This window comes from Palaemon carinicauda, chromosome 10 (assembly GCF_036898095.1).
Source record: "Palaemon carinicauda isolate YSFRI2023 chromosome 10, ASM3689809v2, whole genome shotgun sequence".
Classification (NCBI taxonomy): Eukaryota; Metazoa; Arthropoda; class Malacostraca; order Decapoda; family Palaemonidae; genus Palaemon; species Palaemon carinicauda.
The window spans coordinates 131,588,534-131,613,470 of record NC_090734.1 but is presented as its reverse complement, the minus strand read 5'-3'; the positions used below and the strand labels follow the sequence as shown (position 1 = coordinate 131,613,470).

Below are 24,937 nucleotides of genomic sequence, written 5' to 3'. Positions count from 1 at the left end.
TACAGAGCATTACTAATACGAGGGTACTTTCCGGGAAGATGCCAATGTAAAGGATGGTCAGAATTATGAAAAATCTAATGTAAAAAGTCAGGTTTTGATTTCTAAATTTTTTCTTATAAATATTTAATATTTTTTCCTAGAGTTCATTCAGGCCACCGCTGTAGGTGTCAGTTTCTCTTAAGATTGGCAAATTTCTATCACTTTCATCACTGCTGGGTGTTTGTGTTCCCCTTATTTCAGTTAGTTTGAAGTCTTTTTAAGCTTTGTCTGATCAGAAATAATTGTAGCAGCAGTGGAATGTATTATGCTGCTAATTTTATTGAAATCTCAGATTAAATCTAAGACATCTGAAGCTAGTTTGAAACTTTGCAATGAAACGTGTAATATGAACTTAAAAGTTAGGGTTATCTTGATAGAATTAATAATTGCTGGATAAATATCTTCATAGGTAGAGATGCATCAAATATGAAATGTATTAAGGTGCCACATTTTCACGGATCAAAATAATTTGTGGGGTTGTAGCATAGTCTGGAGGGTGGCCAGATTTATGGTGGCAAGGCAAGGAATGTTTATGCTCTGCCAAGCTGAAAGTCATGACGCAAACAAACTTGTGGTGTCACCATAGTGGCTTAAGTTCACACACTATATTGTTGACATATACATTCTTTACTAGTTTTAATGTGACAATTTGTAAAACCTGCCAATACTGTATATTACTCAGAGGAAAGATTTTTTATAAAGAATGAATTTTAGGAATATTGTGTAGGCGAAACTTTACTACTGGTCTCATAATGGAAAAATGCCCTGATAAACCCATAATATTTTCAGTAATTGTTTGGAAATTTTCCAAAATGAAGGTTTTTTGAAAAACAGGTCTTCCATCATTGATTTGCTTTGATAAGAGACAATTTCTGAAACTTTTTACATCAAAAGTAATAATTTCAGAATTTAGTGGTGTGAACAGTACTTTAAAACATTGAGACTTGTAGTAACCTATTTTCTTTTCTTACAGGTGTCTGAAGATGTCTTGGCTTTTAGAAAATACAGCTTCTACAAATAGATAATTGGAAGTCTGGAGAATCGGCAGAATTTGAAGGTTGAATGGAGTAAGCTTATCTTGGACGAGAATGCTTATTAAAGGTGAATAGCTGTTGGTTAAAATTTACTTAGTACTGAATAAACTTTATACCCTGAATGTTTTGCTTAAATTTAAATCCCAGTGAAACCTTTTAAATATTAGTCAGTTGCTTTTGGCAATTTTAGAATTTTGCACTATTTAAATCTTAAAATTTAAAAATTTATTATTTTTGGACATTTTTTGAGATTAGGGACTCTTAAATCCTTAATAACCAGCCATGAATTTTACTGTATTTTTAATGAAGTCATGGTAATTGGTGTAAACTGAATATAAAATATAATTGTTTTTTCTTAAATGTAACTGGATAATCAAAAGCCATCCATCCATATACCAAAGGCACTTCCCCCAATTTTGGGGGGTAGCCGACATCAACAAGAACAAAACAAAAAAAGGGGACCTCTACTCTCTATGTTCCTCCAGCCTAACCAGGGACTCAGCCGAGTTCAGCTGGTACTGCTAGGGTGCCACAGCCCAACCTCCCACATTTCCACCACAGATGAAGCTTCATACTGCTGAGTCCCCTACTGCTGCTACCTCCGCGGTCATCTAAGGCACCGGAGGAAGCAGCAGGGCCTACCGGAACTGCGTCACAATCGCTCGCCATTCATTCCTATTTCTAGCACGCTCTCTTGCCTCTCTCACATCTATCCTCCTATCACCCAGAGCTTTCTTCACACCATCCATCCACCCAAACCTTGGCCTTCTTCTTGTACTTCTCCCATCAACTCTTGCATTCATCACCTTCTTTAGCAGACAGCCATTCTCCATTCTCTCAACATGGCCAAACCACCTCAACACATTCATATCCACTCTAGCCGCTAACTCATTTCTTACACCCGTTCTCACCCTCACCACCTCGTTCCTGACCCTATCTACTAGAGATACACCAGCCATACTCCTGAGACACTTCATCTCAAACACATTCAATTTCTGTCTCTCCATCACTTTCATTCCCCACAACTCCGATCCATACATCACAGTTGGTACAATCACTTTCTCATATAGAACTCTCTTTACATTCATGCCCAACCCTCTATTTTTTACTACTCCCTTAACTGCCCCCAACACTTTGCAACCTTCATTCACTCTCTGACGTACATCTGCTTCCACTCCACCATTTGCTGCAACAACAGACCCCAAGTACTTGAACTGATCCACCTCCTCAAGTAACTCTCCATTCAACATGACATTCAACCTTGCACCACCTTCCCTCCTCGTACATCTCATAACCTTACTCTTACCCACATTAACTCTCAACTTCCTTCTCTCACACACCCTTCCAAATTCTGTCACTAGTCGGTCAAGCTTCTCTTCTGTGTCTGCTACCAGTACAGTATCATCCGCAAACAACAACTGATTTACCTCCCATTCATGATCATTCTCGTCTACCAGTTTTAATCCTCGTCCAAGCACTCGAGCATTCGCCTCTCTCACCACTCCATCAACATACAAGTTAAACAACCATGGCGACATCACACATCCCTGTCTCAGCCCCACTCTCACCGGAAACCAATCGCTCACTTCATTTCCTATTCTAACACATGCTTTACTACCTTTGTAGAAACTTTTCACTGCTTGCAACAACCTTCCACCAACTCCATATAACCTCATCACATTCCACATTGCTTCCCTATCAACTCTATCATATGCTTTCTCCAGATCCATAAACGCAACATACACCTCCTTACCTTTTGCTAAATATTTCTTGCATATCTGCCTAACTGTAAAAATCTGATTCATACAACCCCTACCTCTTCTAAAACCCCCCTGTACTTCCCAGATTGCATTCTGTTTTATCCTTAATCCTATTAATCAGTACTCTACCATACACTTTTCCAACTACTCAACAAACTAATACCTCTTGAATTACAACACTCATGCACATCTCCCTTACCCTTATATAGTGGTACAATACATGCACAGACCCAATCTACTGGTACCATTGACAACACAAAACACACATTAACCAATCTCACCAACCATTCAATTACAGTCACACCCCCTTCCTTCAACATCTCAGCTTTCACACCATCCATACCAGATGCTTTTCCTACTCTCGTTTCATCTAGTGCTCTCCTCACTTCCTCTATTGTAATCTCTCTCTCATTCTCATCTCCCATCACTGGCACCTCAACACCTGGAACAGCAATAATCTCTGCCTCCCTATCATCCTCAACATTCAGCAAACTTTAAAAATATTCCCCCCACCTTTTCCTTGCCTCCTCTCCTTTTAACAACCTTCCATTTCCATCTTTCACTGTCTCTTCAATTCTTGTGCCGGCCTTTCTTACTCTCTTCACTTCTTTCCAAAACTTCTTCTTATTCTCTTCATATGACTGACCCAGTCCCTGACCCCACCTCAGGTCAGCTGCCCTCTTTGCCTCACGTACCTTGCGCTTTACCTCCACCTTTTTCTCTCTATATTTTTCATACTTCTCTATACTATTACTCTGCAGCCATTCTTCAAAAGCCCTCTTTTTCTCTTCCACTTTTACCTTCACTCCTTCATTCCACCATTCACTGCCCTTCCTCATGCTGCCTCCAACAACCTTCTTGCCACATACATCACTTGCAATCCCAACAAAATTTTCTTTTGCTAACTTCCACTCCTCCTCTAAATTACCAGTTTCTCTTACTCTCACCTCGTCACATGCCATTTTCAACCTTTCCTGATATTTACTTTTTACCCCAGGTTTTATTAGCTCTTCAACCCTCACTAGCTCCCTTTTACATCCACCTACTCTATTCCCCCACTCTTTTGCTACAACCAATTTTCCTTCCACCAAAAAATGATCACATACCGTTAGCCATACCCCTAAACACGTGCACGTCTTTCAATCTTCCAAACATTCTTTTAGTTATCAACACATAATCCATTAATGCTCTTTCTACTACTCTTCCATTTGCCACTCTTACCCATGTATACTTATTTTTATCTTTCTTCTTAAAAAAGCTAGCACTTATTACCATCTCTTGTTCAACACACATATCTACCAGTCTCTCACCACTCTCATTTTCCCCTGGTACGCCATACTTCCCAATGACACCTTCTACCTCTCCAGCACCCACTCTAGCATTTAAGTCACCCATAACAACTACATAATTCCTTCTACCCAGTCCTTCTACACACCTAGTTAATTCATTCCAAAACTCATTCCGCTCTTCTTCACTTTTCTCACTACCTGGCCCATACGCACTGACAAACGCCCAACATTCCCTACCCAACCTAACCCTTACCCACATTAACCTAGATGATATCTCCTTCCATTCCACTACTTTACCTGTCATCCATTCACTCAGCAATAAAGCCACACCTTCTCTCGCTCTTCCCCTTTCAATCCCAGACACACTACCAGACATTTCACCAAACATCACTTCACCCTTTCCTTTCATCTTTGTCTCACACAAGGCCAATACATCCATCCTTCTACTTAACATACTTCCAATCTCACATCTTTTACTCTCTATCGTACTACATCCACGCACATTCAAACACCCCAAAACTAGAGTGCGGGGAGCAGTCACTCTCCCCCCAGCTCCATCTCTTTGTTGCTGTCTCACAGGATACTTTTACAGGAGCAACAAGTGGAAATTATAAGTGAAATTGAAATTTTTAAAATGAATTTTTATTATTTCTCAAGTTTTCCACAGCTTTAATTGGAGAAACTAGGTGACAAATCTCTAATATAAATTTTGTTAAATTTGGCATTTTTTATTTACTTAAAATATGACAAAATTTGAGTTTCACATTAGTAAAGATCAGAAGTCAAGAAAAATGTCTTAAAATTTGATTAACCCAAGTCTATATCCCAGTATTTTCTCCATTTAGTGACAAAAGGTTTCAATATAAATTCATATCCATAAAAACAGGAACTGCTGGTATGAATGGTTTTACAGAATTTGTGTATAGAGAATCTTCATCTTCTCATTCACTTATAATTGAAGTTGATCACCAGATGAACAGTAAAGATTTTTTCAGATCAATTGGAACATTCTGCATGCTAGATATAGGGAAATGAATGTCATTGCAGTAGTTTCTTATTTAAACTGGCTGGAGAAAAAAAAATGTACAAGATTTGGTCCCCATATACTAGTGTATGCTATGTTCTTTGAAGTGCCATTTCTGGGCTCCGACCCGTGCCGCCCAGTGAAATGCTCCTTTTACATCATTTCTAAGGTAAAAACTGCTATGAATTTACCAGAGAAAAATTGTATAAGAATGCTAGGTTGAACCAAGCTCGCTCACCTTAATAAGGTGTCGGTATAATACTGGGGCGCTGAATAAATCACAACCAGAGGCCTCGCACCATTTAGATATCTCCTGTCAACATCCCCGAACAGCGAGGTGCCGTTCAACATACTACTACTAGCAATCCCACGCCAGTGACGTCACTCCTTTTTATAGCACGCGCTATTAAACTTATTTTGCCTTGGTGTGAATTTCGCTGGTTTTACCTGGATTTACCTCAAGATGTCGGACTCCACTGTCACTCCATCGAAGTTAAGTACCAGATCTATGAGTTTGGAGATTTTGAAGGGGGCCTTGCCCTTTTTTGCTTACAGTATATTATAAGTTTTATTTTTCACGACCCCGCGTGGGTCTTTCATGGCGCTCGGCTTCCTCCTATCTCTTTCGTGTCGTTCTTAACACTTTTCAATGAGTCCTCCATACTGATTGTTTCTCGTTATGAACTTTCTGGGTATCCACTGTTCACACACCGTATTAATTTATTCTGTATGCTGTGCGATGACGGCATGTGCCGCTGTCCTCTATCAACCCTGCGGCCATGACGTGTCGTTCGCACGCCCACTGTTCTGTCCAAGTGGATGACTTAGCTGTTTGGCATCCGGACAATTGTGTAGTCTGCTACACCATGACCTCCACTCTAACATCTGACTCGGTGAGTGCATTTTCATTGATACAGACTTGTAGGGAGTTACGATTAATTTCAATGGTTTACATTAAGATTATTAATTTTAAGGCCACAAGTCCTCTGGACTTCCCACATGCCTTTCACTTCGTGTCTACGAAGTCCTTGGACTTCTCCACTTTTCTTTGGCACAATATCCCTCGCTAATAGTCTGTTCTCTTTCAGTGCTCTCAACTTGAAAAAGATACAGCTCAGGCTACCCTCAAGATCTGGATTGGCGGGTTCGCCCGCAACGTGAAGGCCAAACAGCCTTATATCCTCTCTGAGGAATGGTGTTCCCGTCTCTACCCCCATGCTAAAACTTCAGCTGCGGTCCCCAGAGAGTTGGCGGATCCGATCATCGAGAGGATCGAATCCCTTCTTCTGGCCCCGGACTAAGAAGTGACGGGCGGCACCCTAACTGAGGACGTCGCTACCCTCAACCTCGATGTGGAACCCATGGCTCTGGATGATCCCGACGCAGGTAGGGACGTAGGAGAGTCAGGTGGTTCCCGGGCTAAGATTCCTATCCCTAGCCCGGCTTTCTCTTCTACTTCAGAACACTCTTCTTTATGAGGTTTTCCGGGGACAACCGGGACTGATCTCAGTCTCCGGCCTGTTATCCCCAAGGTGAAGGCTCATCGTAAGCCTTTATACAAGACCCACAAGTCTTCGAAATAATCAGCTTCGAAGGCTAAATCTTCCTCCACCAGTGTCTCTCAAGACCCAATTGCTGTGCCTTCAACCTCTTGCGGAGTAGCCTCCGTTCTGGTACCTGTTCCCCCCCGGCGGAATCGTTTAACCCGGTGAATTTTTCCGAGAAGATGTTTGCTCGTTTTGAGTCGATGCTATCATCTAGTACAGAGGCTATGCCATTATCTTAAGACTAAGAGCAATGGTTTGATTTTAGATTTTATCCTAGAAGAGCTGCTTACCATACTGTCAATATGCTACCCTTTGATATATTAAATCCTGATTAGAATTTGAAATTTTACCATGGACTTGGTTGATAGTTTTTTTTGGTAAATTATTGGTAAGAAAATCTAGGTAACTGTAACTGGAAAGTATGTGTAGGATTATTTCTACTTTTGATACCTTGTTAAATTTGTTAGTTTTAATTTAGTTTTAAATTTATCACTTTGGGTATATTTTGATTTTTATGCATTGGGAACTATTCTGGTGAAGTAGTTATATTCATTAGTGTAGTTTTTTGTAATTTTATTGTTGGGTTTATGGATGGACCATAATACATTAAACCTCCCACTAAAGATTCTGATGTATAAATATCAAGCATTTTATAGTAAGAAAATAGCAAACACTGGAATGATTAATCTGAAAAACTAAACAAATTATACTAATATTTTCTCAATTGTATTCATGCCAGGAAGATATAATTTCAGCAAAATTATGTATTGGTCATGCAGAATTGACATGGCTTGCTGTGCACCTCAATTAAGTCTGGGCAGTGAGAGACAATGTTTTAACTGTGCAACATATGTTGTGAAACTTTTTTAAACTTAATTTTGTTCAGTGAACTTTGACTAGTTTTTTAATTACTAGATTTTAATATTTATATTACTAGTGAAGCTACAACCCTAGTTGAAAAAGCAGGATGCTATAAGCCGAACGACTCCAATGGGGAAAATTAGCCCAGTGAGGAAAGGAAATACTGTTATGAACAAATACAATAAAATATTTTTAACAGTAACATTAAAAAATCTTTTATATATAATCTATAAAATTCAGCCTGTTCAACATAAAAACATTAGCTGCAAGTTTGAACTATTCAAAGTTCTACTTTTTTAACTACCTGATTAGGGTTCTAGAAGTTTTATTCCAGCTGTGACTGGTATTGAGCCTCATGATGAAGGCCTGACAATTAGAATTAACTGCATACAGAGCATTACTAATATGAGGGTACTGTCCGGGAAGATCCCAATGTAAAGGATGGTGAGAATTATGAAATCTCTTGTAAATCTTGTCAGTTTTTTATTTCTAAATTTTTTTCATGAATATTTAATAATTTTACCTAGTTAATTCAGGCCACCGCTGTTGATCAGTTTCTCTTAAGATTGGCAAATCTCTATCCCTTTTATCAGTGCTTTGTGTTTGGGTGTTCCCCTTATTTCAGTTAAAGTTTTAAGTCTTTTTAAGCTTTCTGATCAGAAATAATTGTAGCAACAGTGGAATGTATTATGCTGCTAATTTAATTGAAATCTCAGATTAAATCTAAAGACATCTGAAGCTAGTTTGAAACTTTGCAATGAAACTGTAATATGAACTTAAACAAAAAAACAAAGGTTAGGGTTCTTCTTCTTTGTCTGCATCTTGTCCCACTTTATGTGGGGTCAATGTTTCTGGCCAGCGTTTAATTGCAATCTGATTAAATCTAAGACATCTGAAGCTAGTTTGAAACTTTGCAATGAAACTAATATGAACTTAAACGAAAGTTAGGGTTATCTTGATAAAATTGATAATTGGTGGATAAATATCTTCCTAGGAAGAGATGCATCAAATCTGAAATGTATTAAGGTGCCACATTTTCACTGATTAAAATAGTTTGTGTGGGGTTGTGGCATAGTCTGGAGGGTGGCCAGATTTGTGGTGGCAAGGCAAGGAATGTTTATGCTCTGCCAAGCTGAAAGTCATGATGCAAACAAACTTGTAGTGTCACCATAGTGGCTTAAGTTCACACTGTATTGTTGACATATACATTCTTTACTAGTGTTAATGTGAAAATTTGTAAAACCTGCCAATACTGTTTATTACTCAGATGAAAGGTTTTTTTTTCAATATTAAACTTAGCCGGTGATTATATAAGCTGCAACTCTGTTGCTCGACAGAAAACTCTACGTTCAAAATACGCCTGCGATCGCTATGCAGGTAGGGGGTGTACATCAACAGCGCCATCTGTCTAGCAGGTACTCAGTACTCAATGTAAACACAGAACCTATTTTCTCTGTCGGGCTACCGGCAAGACCTACTAATACGCTGTTACTAACTGGATTTGTTTTCACAACCATTTGGTGAAGTACACTATTCTAGTTTTGAGCTTTTGCTATGCAGGTGTTTTATCTTCATCTCAAAACTTGAACTCGTTTTGGATAGATTTAATTAGGGTGACAGAGTATGGACTCTTTCACTTTTAAATGGCCGACCCTTCCCTTAGACGGAAGTGTGTTTAGGTTTTTAGTAATTTTGCTTAACACGTTATAGATCTATATATTTTATATCTCTCCGCCTTTATAGGCCTCTTCGATTAACTTTCCATTTATTATTAACATATATAAATAAATTTTTATGTTTTGTTTATATGCGACCTTTCCTGATAGTAGGCGGTCCTAACTTGGAACCGAAGTTAATCAACGTTGAGCCCGTTATATCGTATTTAGCCTTTAAAGAATTTAAAACTTTTAAATTTAATGTTTTATGAAAGAATTTCTTTGATAGTCTTCGTACTGTTTTCAAAGATGAACTAACGTTTAGTTTTTTAGACTACGCAGTTGTTGACGTTCAGGACGTTCAACATGCGCTCTATCGTTACGATAGAGAGAGTGTGTATCACGGTTTCACTTTGCAGTAAGAGTAAATCGATTCTGACGTTTTGTTCATTCTTTCTTAGCTTTAATGTTTTAAATTCTAAATTAAAGGAACTTTTTATTGGAAAACCTTTCAGTTTTTTTTCCTTTAGTCAAATAACATGTTTTTTTGACGATATATAATTGGGCTCTTCTCTTAGGTGCGAAATCAAGAGAAAGAGAGAGAGAGATAGAGACGGAGGGAGAGAGAGGAGAGAAAACGTTCCGTTCAAGCGGGTAACGTTGTTCTCGTGGTACTCTCGTCCCTAGTCGCTGTACGGGGAAGAAGGTAAAACGTTTCTAGGGTTTTATTCTTGTCCCCAGGCTATGTGCAATGAGAGATTGTAAACGTAGTTTATTTGAACTAGTGTTTAATCTCTTTCCCAGCCACTGAATTTTTTATCTTTATATATGTTTTCTGTTTTTTGCTAGTACAGTATTAATGAGCTGCATTATACGACTGATTTCGCAATTACTACCTTTTAATGAGGGTAGAATTGCGTGTTTCAGGTAGAAATCAGTAAAAGTTTCGATTTCAGTGAAATAAGTGCAAAACAGAAAATCGAAGTGATAGTGATATGCGCAAAGTGTTACAGTGTTGCGTCAGAGGGTTCGTCTGTTCGTGCCTGTCGTTCACCTAGTCCGGGACCTCTTGCAAGCTCCCAAGCCCAGGGGAGAAGTAATGTCGAACGACTTATGGGTTCGTCAGGCCTTGATCAACGAACAGAAGTTTCCCTCCGTGGTTTCGGGCGTATCTACCCAAGATCGCCCCACCCACACAAAGACGAGAGAGCCCATTTATTTCTCGTCTGCGGAAGAGGTTTCTCGTAAGAAACCATGGACCAAGGTCTCGCAGCTTATTAAGCGCAAGTCGGTCCCTTCCGCGCAAGTCCAACGGCCCAGTTGTAGCCACTGGGTCAGTTCGGACTCGCTGCAGTCTTCCGACGACTGCTCACCTCCTAAGAGAGGCAAAGCGGTACCGCATCAGGCAGTCACACCGTCTGTTGCCGCACCTGCTCCTGTAGACCCTAAGTGGTCTTTGCTGCAGACCATGCAGTCTCAGTTAACGTCATTGATGCGGGACTTTCGTGCGGAGAAGGTTGACACTGCACCAACCTCTAGCCTACAACCAACCACGGTTGTGCGTCCGGTGGACGCTGAGGCGACCTTCTGCCGCACTCCAGCTGAGAGAGTCCCGCCACCCATGCGTTCCAGTGTACCCTGCCAGCCGCATGTTGACGTTCAGTAACGCACGGAACCTTCCGTTGACGTTCGCGAGGTACAACAACAGTCTAAGTTGTTTTGTTTTGACGCGGTGCGTCAACCTCCGCATTCTAGAGTTGTTTTGACTGCTCAGTATAGACAGTCAAAGCAGTCTCGAGTGAACACTGTATGTCCTCACGCACCTGTTGTGGTTGACAGTTCAGTTGTTGACAGTTCACAGACTGTCAAGCAGTTACATGATGTTGCCTTCTGGTCTGCTACTAATGCACCAGTGAGAGACTCACTGAGGTAACCTAGCTTTTATCGGACAAGGTTCCTGTAGATGAGAAAGTGCTGTTCTCCCTCCTACTGATATTCCCTTGAGGACTCTGTCATTTGGAGAGGAGCCTTAAGCTGCTTAGCGTCCTATGGACTTTAATTAAATCATGATGATTTTTTAAGGATCTTCGTCCGGATCTTGTAACTGCTGCTCCTCGTTCGCCTAAACGTCAGAACTTACACTAGGCCTAGCTACTTCGAAGCCGTTGTTTTTAAGCTAGTGCTCTCTCGCTCTCCTAGAGAGCGTTACGTTGGCTAGGCGACTGGTTTTTGCACCAGGAGGAGTTTTAGGGATACTGTACAGCCTTTGATTTCCCTTCTTTTAAACTGGCTTATAGAGCGAGAGTCTGATAGGACACGAGAGAAGTTCTCGGCTTGGGAGTTCATGCCTCTGCCCAGATAGACTTCTCAATTCTGGTAGACTCGCCCTGGCGCCTAGCCAGGAGACGCTCCAAGTTGTTTACAGGTCAACTTCTCAACTTTTGTCGAGCCTTTGAAGTTTTGCTGTACTATTATGTCACACATAACAAGGCTTTCAGGGATGGTAATTGGTTCCGCCTCAGTCGCTAACCCCGTCTGTTGCCACACCTGCTCCCGTAGACCCTAAATGGGCTTTGCTGCAAGACATGCAGTCCAAGCTTGCGTCCTTGATAGAGGACTTAAATGCGGAGAAGAACCTTCTGGCCAACAACCTTCCAACCGGTTGGTTGTGCGCCCTGTTGACGCTGAGGTAACCTACTCGCGTCTGCCAGTTGAGGTGGTTCCTCCTTCTGGCCAACAACCTTCCAACCGGTCGGTTGTGCGCCCTGTTGACGCTGAGGTAACCTACTCGCGTCTGCCAGTTGAGGTGGTTCCTCCACCGATGCGACCCAGTGTGGGTTGCCAGTCGCACGTTGACGTTAAGCGACGCTCGTAGGTGGTTGTTGACCTTCAGGATGTTCAACAACCAGCAGAGGTGACTTGTTGTGACGCAGTGCGTCAACCTCAGCAACCCGGTAGGGTGTTGACTGCACAACCCAGACAGTCTAGACAGTTTCGGGTTGACGCTGTACTTCCTCGCGCACCCATGGTTGTTGACAGTTCACAGACTGTGCAGCAGTTCCATGATATTGCGTCCGGCTCAGTCACGCATCCACCAGTGCGACCGGATTCAGCGAGTCAGACGTTGCACACTCCGTTGCAGTTTCCTCATCAGTTTCGGATGAGGAACCCTCTGATGAGGACGTTGCTGAACAAGACGATCAGCCCCCAGCCCTGCAATCCATCCAGAAGATGCTGAAGAAGGAACGCTGCCCAGTCAGGCTGTGGATGAGTCTGGTAGGGACACTGTCATCCGTGGATCAATTTGTGTCACTAGGAAGACTACACCTCCGTCCTCTTCTATACCATCTAGCTTTTCACTGGAAAAAGGACAAGACGCTAGAAGCGGTCTCGATCCCGGTTTCCGGAAAGATAGTCTTGTCTGACTTGGTGAGAAGGACTATATCAACCTTAGAGAGGGTCTTCCCCTGACTGTTCACTCCCAACCACGTTCTCTTCTCGGACGCATCGGACGTAGGCTGGGGTGCGACATTAGACGGTCGGGAATGCTCGGGATTATGGAACTCGAGTCAAAGGAGAATGCATTTCAACTGCAAGGAGCTACTGGCAGTAAGTCTGACCTGGAAAAGCTTCAGGTCTCTCCTTCAAGGCAAAGTGGTGGAGGTGAACTCGGACAACACCACGGCTTTGGCGTACATCTCCAAGCAAGGAGGGACCTACTCTCTGACATTGTACGAGATCGCAAGGGACCTCCTCACCTGGTCAAAAGGTCTAGACATATCACTAGTAACGAGGTTCATCCAAGGCAACTTGAATGTCATGGCAGATTGTCTCAGTCGGAAGGGACATATAATTCCAACAGAATGGACCCTCCACAAGGTTGTATGCAAGAGACTTTGGGCCACCTGGGGCCAGCCAACCATAGATCTCTTCGCAACCTCGATGACCAAGAGGCTCCCAATATTTTGCTCACCAATCCCAGACCCAGCAGCAGTTCATATAGATGCCTTTCTACTAGATTGGTCACATCTAGATCTATATGCATTCCCTCCGTTCAAGATTGTCAACAAGGTACTGCAGAAGTTCGCCTCTCACGAAGGGACAAGGTTGACGCTAGTTGCTTCCCTCTGGCCCGCGAGAGAATGGTTCACCGAGGTACTTCGATGGCTAGTAGACGTTCCCAGAACACTTCCCCTAAGGGTGGACCTTCTACGTCAGCCACGCGTAAAGAAGGTACACCAAGGCCTCCACGCTCTTCGTCTGACTGCCTTCAGACTATCAAAAGACACTCGAGAGCTAGAGGCTTTTCGAAGGAGGCAACCAGAGCGATTGCTAGAGCAAGGAGAACATCCACCCTTAGAGTCTACCAATCGAAGTGGGAAATCTTCCGAAACTGGTGCAAGTCAGTATCCGTACCCTCGACCAGTACCTCTGTAACTCAAATAGCTGACTTCCTCTTATATCTGAGGAAAGAAAGATCTCTTTCAGCTCCCACTATCAAGGGTTACAGAAGCATGTTGGCATCGGTCTTCCGTCACAGAGGCTTAGATCTTTCCAACAATAAAGATCTACAGGACCTCCTTAAGTCTTTTGAGACCACGAAGGAGCGTCGTTTGGTTACACCTGTTTGGAATTTAGACGTGGTACTAAGATTCCTTATGTCAGACAGGTTCGAACCGCTACAATCAGCCTCCCTGAAAGATCTCACCTTAAAGACACTTTTCCTGGTATGCTTAGCCACAGCTAAAAGAGTCGGTGAGATTCATGCCTTCAGCGAGAACATCGGATTCTCATCCGAAACGGCTACATGTTCTACAACTTGGTTTTCTAGCCAAACACGAGCTGCCTTCTCGGCCTTGGCCAATATCGTTCGATATTCCAAACTTATCGTATGGTTGGAAATGAACTAGAAAGAGTCTTATGTCCTGTAAGAGCTCGTAAGTTCTATTTAAAAAGCTTTACGAGGCCCGTCTGAAGCTTTATGGTGTTCAGTTAAGAAACCATCTTTGCCTATGTCAAAGAATGCTTTATCCTATTTTATCAGACTGTTAATACGAGAAGCTCATTCCCATCTGAATGAGGAAGACCAAGCTTTGCTGAAGGTAAGGACACACGAAGTTAGAGCTGTCGCAACTTCCGTGGCCTTTAAACAAAATAGATCTCTGCAAAGTATAATCGACGCAACCTATTGGAAAAGCAAGTCAGTGTTCGCGTCTTTTTATCTTAAGAATGTCCAGTCTCTTTACGAGAACTGCTACACTCTGGGACCAGCAACGAGTGCAGTAGTGGGTGAGGGCTCAACCACTACAATTCCCTAATTCCATAACCTTTTTAATCTTTCTCTTGAAATGTTTTATTATTGATTTTGGGTTGTCCGGAAGGCTAAGAAGCCTTTCGCATCCTACTTGATTTGGCGGGTGGTCAAAGTCATTTCTTGAGAAGCGCCTAGATTAGAGGTTTTGATGAGGTCCTGTTGTATTCGTTGCAACCCTTGATACTTCAGCTCCTAGGAGTCGCTCACCATCCTAAGAGGATCGCGAGGCTCCGTAAGGAAGACGTACTTAAAAAGGCAGAGTAATTGTTCAAGTCGACTTCCTTACCAGGTACTTATTTATTTTATGTTTGTTATTTTGAATAACTGCTAAAATGAAATACAAAATACTTAGCTCATAATAATGTAAACAAGTAATGCTGGTCTCTACCCACCCCCCTGGGTGTGAATCAGCTTATATAATCACCGGCTAAGTTTAATATTGAAAAATGTTATTTTTATTAATAAAATAAATTTTTTAATATACTTACCCGGTGATTATATATTAAAGGACCCTCCCTTCCTCCCCAATAGAGACCCAGTGGACCGAGGAGAAAATTGGTTCTGTGTTTACATTGAGTACTGAGTACCTGCTAGACAGATGGCGCTGTTGATGTACACCCCCTACCTGCATAGCGATCGCTGGCGGATTTTTAACGTAGAGTTTTCTGTCGAGCAACAGAGTTGCAGCTTATATAATCACCGGGTAAGTATATTCAAAAATTTATTTTATTAATAAAAATAACATTTTATAATGAATGAATTTTAGGAATAGTGTAGGCGAAACTTTACTACTGGTCTCGTAATGGAAAAATGCCCTGATAAACCCATAATATTTTCAGTAATTGTTTGGAAATTTTCCAAAATGAAGGGTTTTTTGAAACAGGTCTTCCATCTTTGATTTGCTTTGATAAGAGATAATTTCTGAAACTTTTTACTTCAAAACTGATAATTTCAGATTTAGTGGTGTGAACAGTACATAAAAACATTGAAAGAATTGTAGTAACCTATTTTCTTTTATTACAGGTGTCTGAAGATGTTTTGGCTTTGAGTGGAAGTTAATAGTAGACAGCTTCTACAAATAGATAATTGGAAGTCTGGAGAATCGGCAGATTTTGAAGGTTGAATGAACTAGGCTTATCTTGGACGAGAATGCTTATTCAAGGTGAATAGCTGTTGGTTGAAATTTACTTATATTGAATAAACTTTATGCCCTGAATGTTTTGCTTGAATTTAAATGCCAGTGAAAATTTAAGTTATTAGTCGGTTGCTTTTGGCAATTTTAGACTTTCGGACTATTTAAATATTTAAAAATGTAAAAATTCTTATTTTCGGAAAATTTTTTTTAGATTAGGGACTCCTAAATAAGAACCAGCCGTGAATTTTCCCGTATTTTTAGTGTGAACTAAATTTAAAATATAAATCTGTTGGTTCATAAATGTAACTGGATAATCAAAAGCAATTAGTGGAAATTATAAGGGAAATAAAAAAAAATTTAAATACCCGTAATAAATGTTCACTATTTCTCAAGTTTTCCCAAGCTTTGAGAAACTAGGTAACAATTTCTAATGAATTAAGTATGGTATTTTGTAAAATTTAGAGTTCATGTTTTTTTATTAACTAAAGATATGACAAATTTTGAGTTTCACATTTGTAAAGATCAGAAGAATGGCTAGAAAATGTCTAAAACTTGATTAACCCAAGTCTATTATATCCCAGTATTTTCACCATTTAGTGACAAAAGGTTTCAATGTAAATTCATATCCATAAAAACAGGAACTGCTGGTATGAGTGGTTTGGCAGAATTTTAGTGTATAAAGAAAATCTTTATCTTCTCATTAACACTTATTATTTAATTTGATCACCAGATGAACAGTAAAGATTTTTCAGATAAATTGTAGCATTCTCATTGCACTAGTTTATTTTTTTTTAAACTGGCTGGAGAAAAAATTCATGATTTGGTCCCAATTTACTAGTGTATGCTATGTTCTTTGAAGTTCAATTTCCGTGCATAAAAAAGTTCCAGAAGTGATAAATTCAAATTAAACTGATTTTGAGCAAAGCAAAAAATCTATTTTTGGGTGATATGGCCATGTCGTTCTGATGAAAGGTTCCTTTAGGCAGCTTTCTAAGGGATATTTGGCTAGTGATACTCCCAGAGAATTAACCACAGGTTTCCAGAATTCTAACGCCTTGCGCAAGTATCCTTAATATAATTTTTAAGGATATCGCTTAATATCGGGACGTATTTCTTGATACGACACATGGCAATCTTCACCCCGAATAGATTTTACGCTTTGAGGGGGAAGTGACGAAATTGAAGGGGAGCCGTTATCAAGGTTACCCAGTGGATCCCCTCCCAGTACTACTACTGCGTAATATTCCTTGTTGCAATTAAGTTTGGATAGCCGCAGATAGTAGTTTCGGGTGGGGACTTTCGTTATAGTTGTATACTCCTTTTTTGAATGGAGGGTCCATCAGGACGACATGGCCATATCACCCAAAAATAGATTTTTCGCTTTGCTCAAAATCAGTTTTTGGGGCTCAGCCATGTCGTCTTGGTAGAAGTTACCAGAGAATCACTTGAAGTACTATATCTGTGGTTTTGTATAAGTGCCTTTACTGGGAGTTCCTTATATGGTCTCCCAGACCTTACTTGTAACCCTACTGTTATGTCATCCACTGAGTTTGGAACTAACTTGAAGCTTCCTGCCCCTTGCAGGGAAATTGTCGATATCTACTATAAGGCGTCTGTTTGTATTCCGTAGGAACAGTGAAACTTTTAAAGATTACCAGGCTGTTCCTTCAGAGGTTATACTCTCAGATACTGTAGTTAGGTTAGGAAAAAAGTAAAAGGCTCTGGATCATTTATTAGTGTTCATGAAGGGTGAATTAGACGCAGATACATTTATATATATTTTATTTGTATAAAAAAATATAAAAGCAAAATCTATCATAAATAGAATCCTTGTGACATCTACATCTTTGGGTATATATATTTTTAATCTGTAAGGGAAGAAATATAGATCATCCATAGGTGTCACTCACTTTTGTGGAATAACTTGATTGATTTCACTTAATGTTGGATGTGTTTCAACACTGTGTACAAATGTTTATGCTGCACTGGTGTTATTGGTTAGATTCTACACCTATATAGAACAGTCCGAAATTAACCAGTGGTTTTCATTAAGTTATTACACTCTTAAGATGCTAATACCTGTTCACCCAGTCCACTGTAAGTCCCAAAACAGTCCATTGTTCATCGCAGCACTAGACGACAGGTTTTATAACTGCCTGCCGCCACCAGAGTTTTATTTCATGAACTTGCTTCGCGTAATGTTTATAGCAAAGATTTCCACCCCGTATATGAGCGGAGTCTCAGTCCGTATGTTGAAAGTAGTTCGAGGAAGCAAATTTTCTAGGATCGTGACCTGTGGGTGTACTGTCAGGATCTGCTCTGCGAATAAAGTAGCAAAGTTTCGCCCTCAGTTGTTTTAGGGATAAGTTTGATCCTGAGGTTTTGCCTAGGAATAGCTGTCCCTCCTTGAAGTCTGAAGTTCTTCAAAGATAGACCTTAAGACACTACTGGACATAGACCTCTTCCTTCAGAGGGCAGATTCTCAAAGGACCCTGTGGGCAGCTAGTTTTTGGCAAGAAAGGTAGGATCGGGAAAAAGATTCGGTTCTCCCTCTTCTGTGAACTGAATATGGCCCTAGTTTCTAGATAGGGCCACTATTTCACTAACTTTAGCCCCTGAGGCTATAGCGAACAAGAATATCACTGTTAGATCCTTTAGGGTACAATCTTCGTTGTTCAAGTTCAAAGCCTAGTGCAAGACTTTGTCCAAGGACCATGATATGGGCTTTGGAGGGTCGCTGGTTTGAGTCTACCGCATGCTTTCGGAATCTTAGTGAAGATTTAGTTTGACAAATCCACCTGGAAGGCGTTAAGATGTCTATTCAAAGCTGATTTGCACATAGTTATTGTGGTGGAAGCCAGGCCTTCATGAAGGTGAATGAAGAAGGAAAGGCTAAAATCTATTTGCCGGTCTGTTTGCTTTGACAAAGGAAACCCACTTCTTCCAGGACTATTCATAGTCTTCTGGTTGACTTTGACTTGTATTCTTCTATAAATTCGATGTTGTCTTTTGAGATCCCGAACCTTTTCTTGGCTGCTAAGGCGAGAAAATCATGATGTAGGTTTTGGGTTTTCAATGATTAAGCGTAGACAGTAGACTTCTGAACCAGTGGTGATAGAACTGGACTCTGTAGAGGAAACAGCTTCAGCTTCAGTTCTATAACTAGAGGGAACCAATTGCTCCTGGGCCATTTGGTGGCCACTACTGCTGCTGTTCCCCTGAAGGACCTTCAGCTTGTTAAGGACCTTCAGCAGGAGATTTGTTGGTGGAAACAGATAAGATTCCATCTGTTCCAATCGAGGGACATGGCGTCAGTTGCTTCTGCCAGAGGGTCCTCGTATGGGGCTACAAATAGAGGTAGTTTCTTGTCGCTCGTTGCGAAGAGGTCGATCTGCAGTTATGGGAATTTTTCCAAGATGGAGAATGAGTCTGCGTCTAGGGACCATTCTGTCTATCGGTTTTCGCCTGGATCGAGCGTCCGCCGTCACATTGCGGAACCCTTGCAGGTGAACTGCTGATAAGTGCCATCTTTTCTTCCTTGCCTAGTGAAAGATGGCTAACATCACGTGATTGATGTAAGGCGATCTCAAGCCTTGTCGGTCCAGACATTTCAATATTACTTCGCTGTCCAAGACCAGCCTGATGTGGGCTGATCCGTGAGGTCATAGTTTCCTCAACGTTAAGACTGCCATGGCTTCCAGAATGTTGATGTGAAAGGTCTTGAACTGGTGTGACCAGTTCCCTTGCACTTTCCTTTGATGGGAATGGCCTCCCCATCCTTCCGGTGAGGCATCTGTGTGGATGACCACTGAAGGTTGAGGTGGTTGTAAGGTAATTGTCCTTGTCAGGCTCTTTACCTTTGACCACGGCCTTAGAAGCGATCGCAGTAAGGTCTGTGTCAATCTGTTGATCTCTTCGAGCATTTGATGCGTTTCTTCTCCAGACTCCTGACGCATCCTTTAGTTGTGCTTTTAGCACTGGGTCTGTCACTGCTGTGAACTGGAGAGCCCCCAGTACACACTCCTGTTGTTGTCTTGAAATCTTGTTGGATTTCAGTAGTCTCCTGACAAACCCGCAATCTCTCAACTCTTCTAAGGTGGAATGGAGAGGCGGTGTGACTGCAAGTTCCAATGGATTCCTAACCATTGAAATTCTTGAGATGGGGAGAGGCGAGACTTCTTGTAGTTGATCTTGAAGCCCAGATGATCCAGGAACTGGATCACCTTCGCGGCTGCCTGCAGAAAAGCTGTCTTGGATGCTGCCCACACCAGCCAGTCGTCCAGGTATGCTGCTACCTGAATGCTTTCTAAGAGTAGCTGTTGGACGACAGTGTCCGCAAGTTTTGTGAATATCCTTGGTGCTATGTTTAGTCCAAAGGGCATTGCTGTGAAGACATAATTTGTCTTACGAAGTTTGAATCCTGGGTAGGAGGAGAGGGGCCGGCTGACTGGTAGGTGCCAATGAGCATCTGCCTGGTCTATTGAGACGGTGTACGCCCTTTTTGGTAACAGGGTCCTTATGTGTTTTAGGGTTAGCATCCGGCACTTGTTGTTCTCGAACTTGAGTGGAGACAAGTCTAGAATGACCGAGTTTGTCGGTCTTTCTTGGGAACACAAAACAACCTTCCCTGGAATTTGATGTACGTTGTTTTCCTTTATACCTTTTAGTTTGAGAGTTCTAAGGTATATAATTCCAATAAGGGGGTGGAGTGTTGGAAGAATTGAGGAAAGGGGTGAAGTTTTGTTCCATTTCCACCAGTCCATTCTTGATAAGGCTGTGGGCCCAAGTTTTGTTCCATTTCCACCAGTCCATTCTTGATTAGGCTGTGGGCCCAAGGATCGAAGGTCCAACGATCCTGAAAGTGGAAGTCTTCCTCCTACCTGGAGCATCTCATTGTTGAGGTGAGCCAGAGGGTTTGCTCCCCTGGCCACATCCTCCTCTACCCCTTGAGGGTTTTCTTGAGGAGCCTCTTCTAGAGCCTCTGCCTTTAGGGTGAAAGGTAGTGGTGTGCCTCTCAAATCCTGGATTAAAAATTGGCAGCTGAGCTACCAGCTGCTGGGGCACCATTTGGAAGGTGGTTTGTGGCTGGGCAACCATTTGGGGCACTGTGGTCATGGTAACAGTAAGATGTTGTGCAGGTCTGAGAGACACGTGGCTTCATTGTCTTCCTGTTCTTGGGTTGGGGACCATCTTCAGAGGGTGATTTGCTCTTGGAAGATATGCCAGACTTCTGGAGAAGGTTCCTATTCTCCATGGTGGCTTTAGCAATTGCCTCCTGGACTACTACTTTGGGAAGAGGTCCTTGCCCCAGATGCGTAAAGTGATCAACTTCCTGGGCTCGTATTTGACAATTGCATTGGCAGACACGCTCTCTACAGGCCCTCCTGGCCTTTATGAAAGTGTACATGTCCTTCACAAGGGTAGCCATGTGCACCTTGGCTAGGACTATGTACATATCTGGGGTGTTTGAGAGGCCTGCACACATCTCCATACAGTTCTGGAGAGACAAAGTGGATAGTCTCTTTAGTCTCCTGTTCCCTTCTCAGATTGTTCCGACAACTTTGGAAGGTTCTCGTTGAACTGTTGTCCTGCTATCTCTGGATCCAGTTTCGAGATTGAGAAGGTTAGGTGAACCTCGTTCCATTCCTTCTCGCAGGTAGGCGGGGCTAGAGACAATGGTCTGCATAACTCTAGCGTAGGGCATGGTTTGCCCGCGTCAACTGGTTTTAGCACGCAGTTGAGAGCTTTGGCTGAAAAGGGAAAAGCTCTGGAGGAAGGAGCAAGGAAGGTAGGGTGCCTCTTAAAGCTGAAACCTTTGAGTTGGTATAGCCGGCTTGCTTTAGGGTACTAGTCAAGAGCCTGCGCCTTGTCATATTCAAAGATCATGACCTCCTTAGGTTCCGTCTCCTCTAGAGATGCTGGTTCATCCTGCAGTCTCGCGTAACATAAAGGGCAAGCTGAAATGTTAGGCCAGAATTGGAGATCTTCGAGGGGTTTGGCCCCCATCTTCCCAGATGTATAACTTCCCATTCATCATGGGCATATACGCCACATACCTCCAGGGGTTGGTTTCGGAGCACTGAGGTAAGTCGGAGACTTTGATTTGGCTTGTGAGAGCCTCTGAAAATGCCCTAGTGTTTCGCTTCTGACTTCCCTCCTCATCTCTTGTTGTTCCTTGCAGAACTATTCCATCATCAGTTGCAGCTGTGCCATGAGCGCCTCGCTCTTGGTTAACAGCGGGTCTGAATGAGGAGTTGGGGCCAAAGAGGTTGACGGCATAGGTTATGCGGTCTCAGAAAACTGAGGGTCTTCCGTTATTGTTGATATGGATCCTTCTTCCTCCTCGGGTGGCTGGGCCACCTCTTCAGGATTTTCTCGTAGATCCTTTTTGGTGTCTGAGGACACCTCCGACATCCGTTCTTGATTGATGTCCATGCCATTAAGAGCCTTGTTAATGTCAGCTGGATGAAGGGAGGCTTGACCTGTGCCTGAGGCACAACAGTGTCGGATTCAGCCTTAGGGAACAGAAGGCTTCTCACAGCTTCGTTTGGCAGGTAAGGTCCCGAAGAGTTCTTCTGGAACCCTCTTACCCACTTCGAAGAGTTTCCCTCGCAGTATCCCTCGACTCATGTCTTCTCAGGACACCGAAACCATCTGTCATCAAGGCCGAGCAGATGGTGCAACCCTTCGGATCCCAATTACTGTACGTTGTTTCAGTTGCAATGCAGCAGGGGGCATGAGACCTGCACATCTTGTGGCCACAAAAGTCCCTAATTTTGTGGTTGCAGAACAGGACTGCATACTTCACCTTAGCTGCCTCATGTAAGGAAAGCGTGAAATTGAGTATGGGGTAATTTTATCTCGCTGATAAATTTTCACATGCACAAATTTTCACTTAACGATTAATATAGCTTAGGATAGTAAGCTGGAAAGGAAATGAGAAAGACACATCTGTTTCCTGTCCAGGCAATTGCTGTGACTTCCCACAATATTGATATTTTTAATTTCCTTAGGGAAAATACAGAGTGGAATAACTCCTACGTAGAGCCGGAGTCAGTGTATACTAACACTTTAACTCCCACGTGTAGAATATTAATACTGAAGGGTAATCATTGGTGTTCCGATTATCTAGGATACATCAATGTTTAAGAAATACTTCCCTCAACATTTTCTAAATGGTCTCAACATTGGACTGTGAAAGGATAGTGTTGGAAATTCATACTACTGTATCATCTGTATCATTATATACTGTAGTTTTCTTAACTGCTGTATTGTTATACTGCACGAATACTGGCTACTGTATTGTCTTATTCTGTAGTTTTGCCGGTATGCTACCGGGTTGGGGTAGTACCTGAGGGCACTAGCCTCGAGAGAGAGAATTGGAGAGAAGGACTACTGTATTATAGTTTAGTACAATAATTAGGGTTGTAGGGACTATTGTCTCTACTACCTTCCTTCCAGAATGAGGATTTAAATGGAAGGGGAGAGAATGCATTGATTCTAGCTTCCATCCAGCCACAATTTCTGTTGCCAGCTGTATTGCTGGTTACAGGGTTTGTGGATGGCAGTCCAAGGGAGGACTGAAGAATACTCAGTTGTAATGGGTTTCCCACTGTCAGCTGTCAGGCCCGGCTCAACCTTTCCCGGAGCTTTGCTTCCATTAGGGAGGTGGTCGAAGTGGCAACCTAACGCTTTTGTAGGAGCCCGGCCGCTAACTGTCAGCCCGACAACTGGTTTGATTGTAGAATACCGGCCACAGGATTCGTGACGGCTAAGCAGTCACTAAAGGACAGACGGGGAAGGGAAAGGGTCAAGGTGGCGGCAGGTATGCTTCCTCCTTTCGGCTGCAAATCAAGGAAACGGTTTCCTATACCGACGCAGTCTTGGGCGGCAGAGGAATAAAGATTCCCCAGCCTGAGACATTGCCGGATATGACATGTCTTCTAGTCCACAAGGGAGAAAGGTGGCAGCATTTATACTACCCACTTTCTGTTGGTGGACTAGGGAAGCCGAGCTTCCTATGTCTGCAACGGTGTAACTGGTAGGGGAATGACTATTCCCCCATCGGTAGCGTTGTCGGCAACAAGACAGAATACTTTAAGATTTACTGTCTTATTTCAAAGCTGGGATGCTCACCGCCAAAGAAGATAGACAGAAAACACTATCCCAGTGAAGCCGGAATACTACTGTACTCGATGGCAATGACAGAAGATAGGGATGTCGCCTGGGCTGGCGGCACTCACGGGGAAGGAAGGGTTTATCCTCATTTTCTTTTAAGAGTATCGAATTATGCTAGTAATTCTAGGAGATATCTATATCCGACCAAATTCATAAAACGATACTAGAGGTTAAACGGGGGATAACTTAATAAAGTATACTGAAACGAGTTGGGCTAGCCTAACAGTCGAGATCTCGGTTATGCTAGTACCACCAATGCCCTATCGTATACGATCAAAACTTTTTATTAGGAAGAGGAAATATTACATATGTAGATCTTATCTTCACTAGTATAATTTTGCCTAAATAGCTAGAATTTCTATACGGCTAAATACCGGGGACGTCGTACTACTAAATAAAGCATTTATGGCGTACGACACCGGTCCTAAAATGGCCGCCTCCGGTGATGGCATTGCTCTGCTTAACACACCTAGATTATGTTAGCTGTGAGAAGGGAGCCAAAAATTATACACAGGAAAGATTAGATACTCAACTTTGCTGGAGATTGCATGGTAATATTCCTTGAAAAACTGTAACACCGAGAGCAAGTGGGAGAACAGTGCTTAAATGGCTTAGTTTAAAGGAATATTACGCCTTAGTAGTACTGGGAGGGGATCCACCGGGTAACCTTGATAACTGCTCCCCTTCAATTTCGCCACTCTTTCCCCCTCAAAGCGTAAAATCTATTCGGGGTGAAGATTGCCATGTATCTTGTCAAGAAATACGTTCTGATATGAGATATCCTTAAAAGTTATATTAAGGATACTCGCGTCAGGAGTTGGAATTCTGGAAACCTGTGGTTAATTCTCTGGGAGTATCACTGTAGCTAAATAACCCTTAAAAAGCTGCCTAAAGGAATCTTCCATCAGGACGACATGGCTGAGCCCAAAAAATTTTGTATACAAAAATAGGACTGACTTTAGCCAAGCCATTTACCTAATCTAATTTTGATAGTATGGTGTACAGTACCTGTATTTGTGAACCTTTCAATTTCTCTGGTTGAAGCAGTTGACCACTTTATAATATGAAATTACTATAAAATTGTTTTAGTATGAGTAAATT

At 42.1% G+C, this 24,937-nt stretch overlaps 1 long non-coding RNA gene across 3 annotated transcripts in view; it reads left to right on the top strand.

Annotated features, from left to right (window-relative positions):
- Positions 1-24,937, top strand: part of LOC137648777 (uncharacterized) — a 36,880-nt gene that overhangs the window by 10,190 nt on the left and 1,753 nt on the right. For all 3 annotated transcript variants that reach the window (XR_011045698.1, XR_011045699.1, XR_011045700.1), the window contains exons 2-3: positions 1,013-1,140; positions 15,547-15,685. This is a non-coding gene — a long non-coding RNA (uncharacterized lncRNA). The remainder of the gene's footprint in view (positions 1-1,012; positions 1,141-15,546; positions 15,686-24,937) is intronic.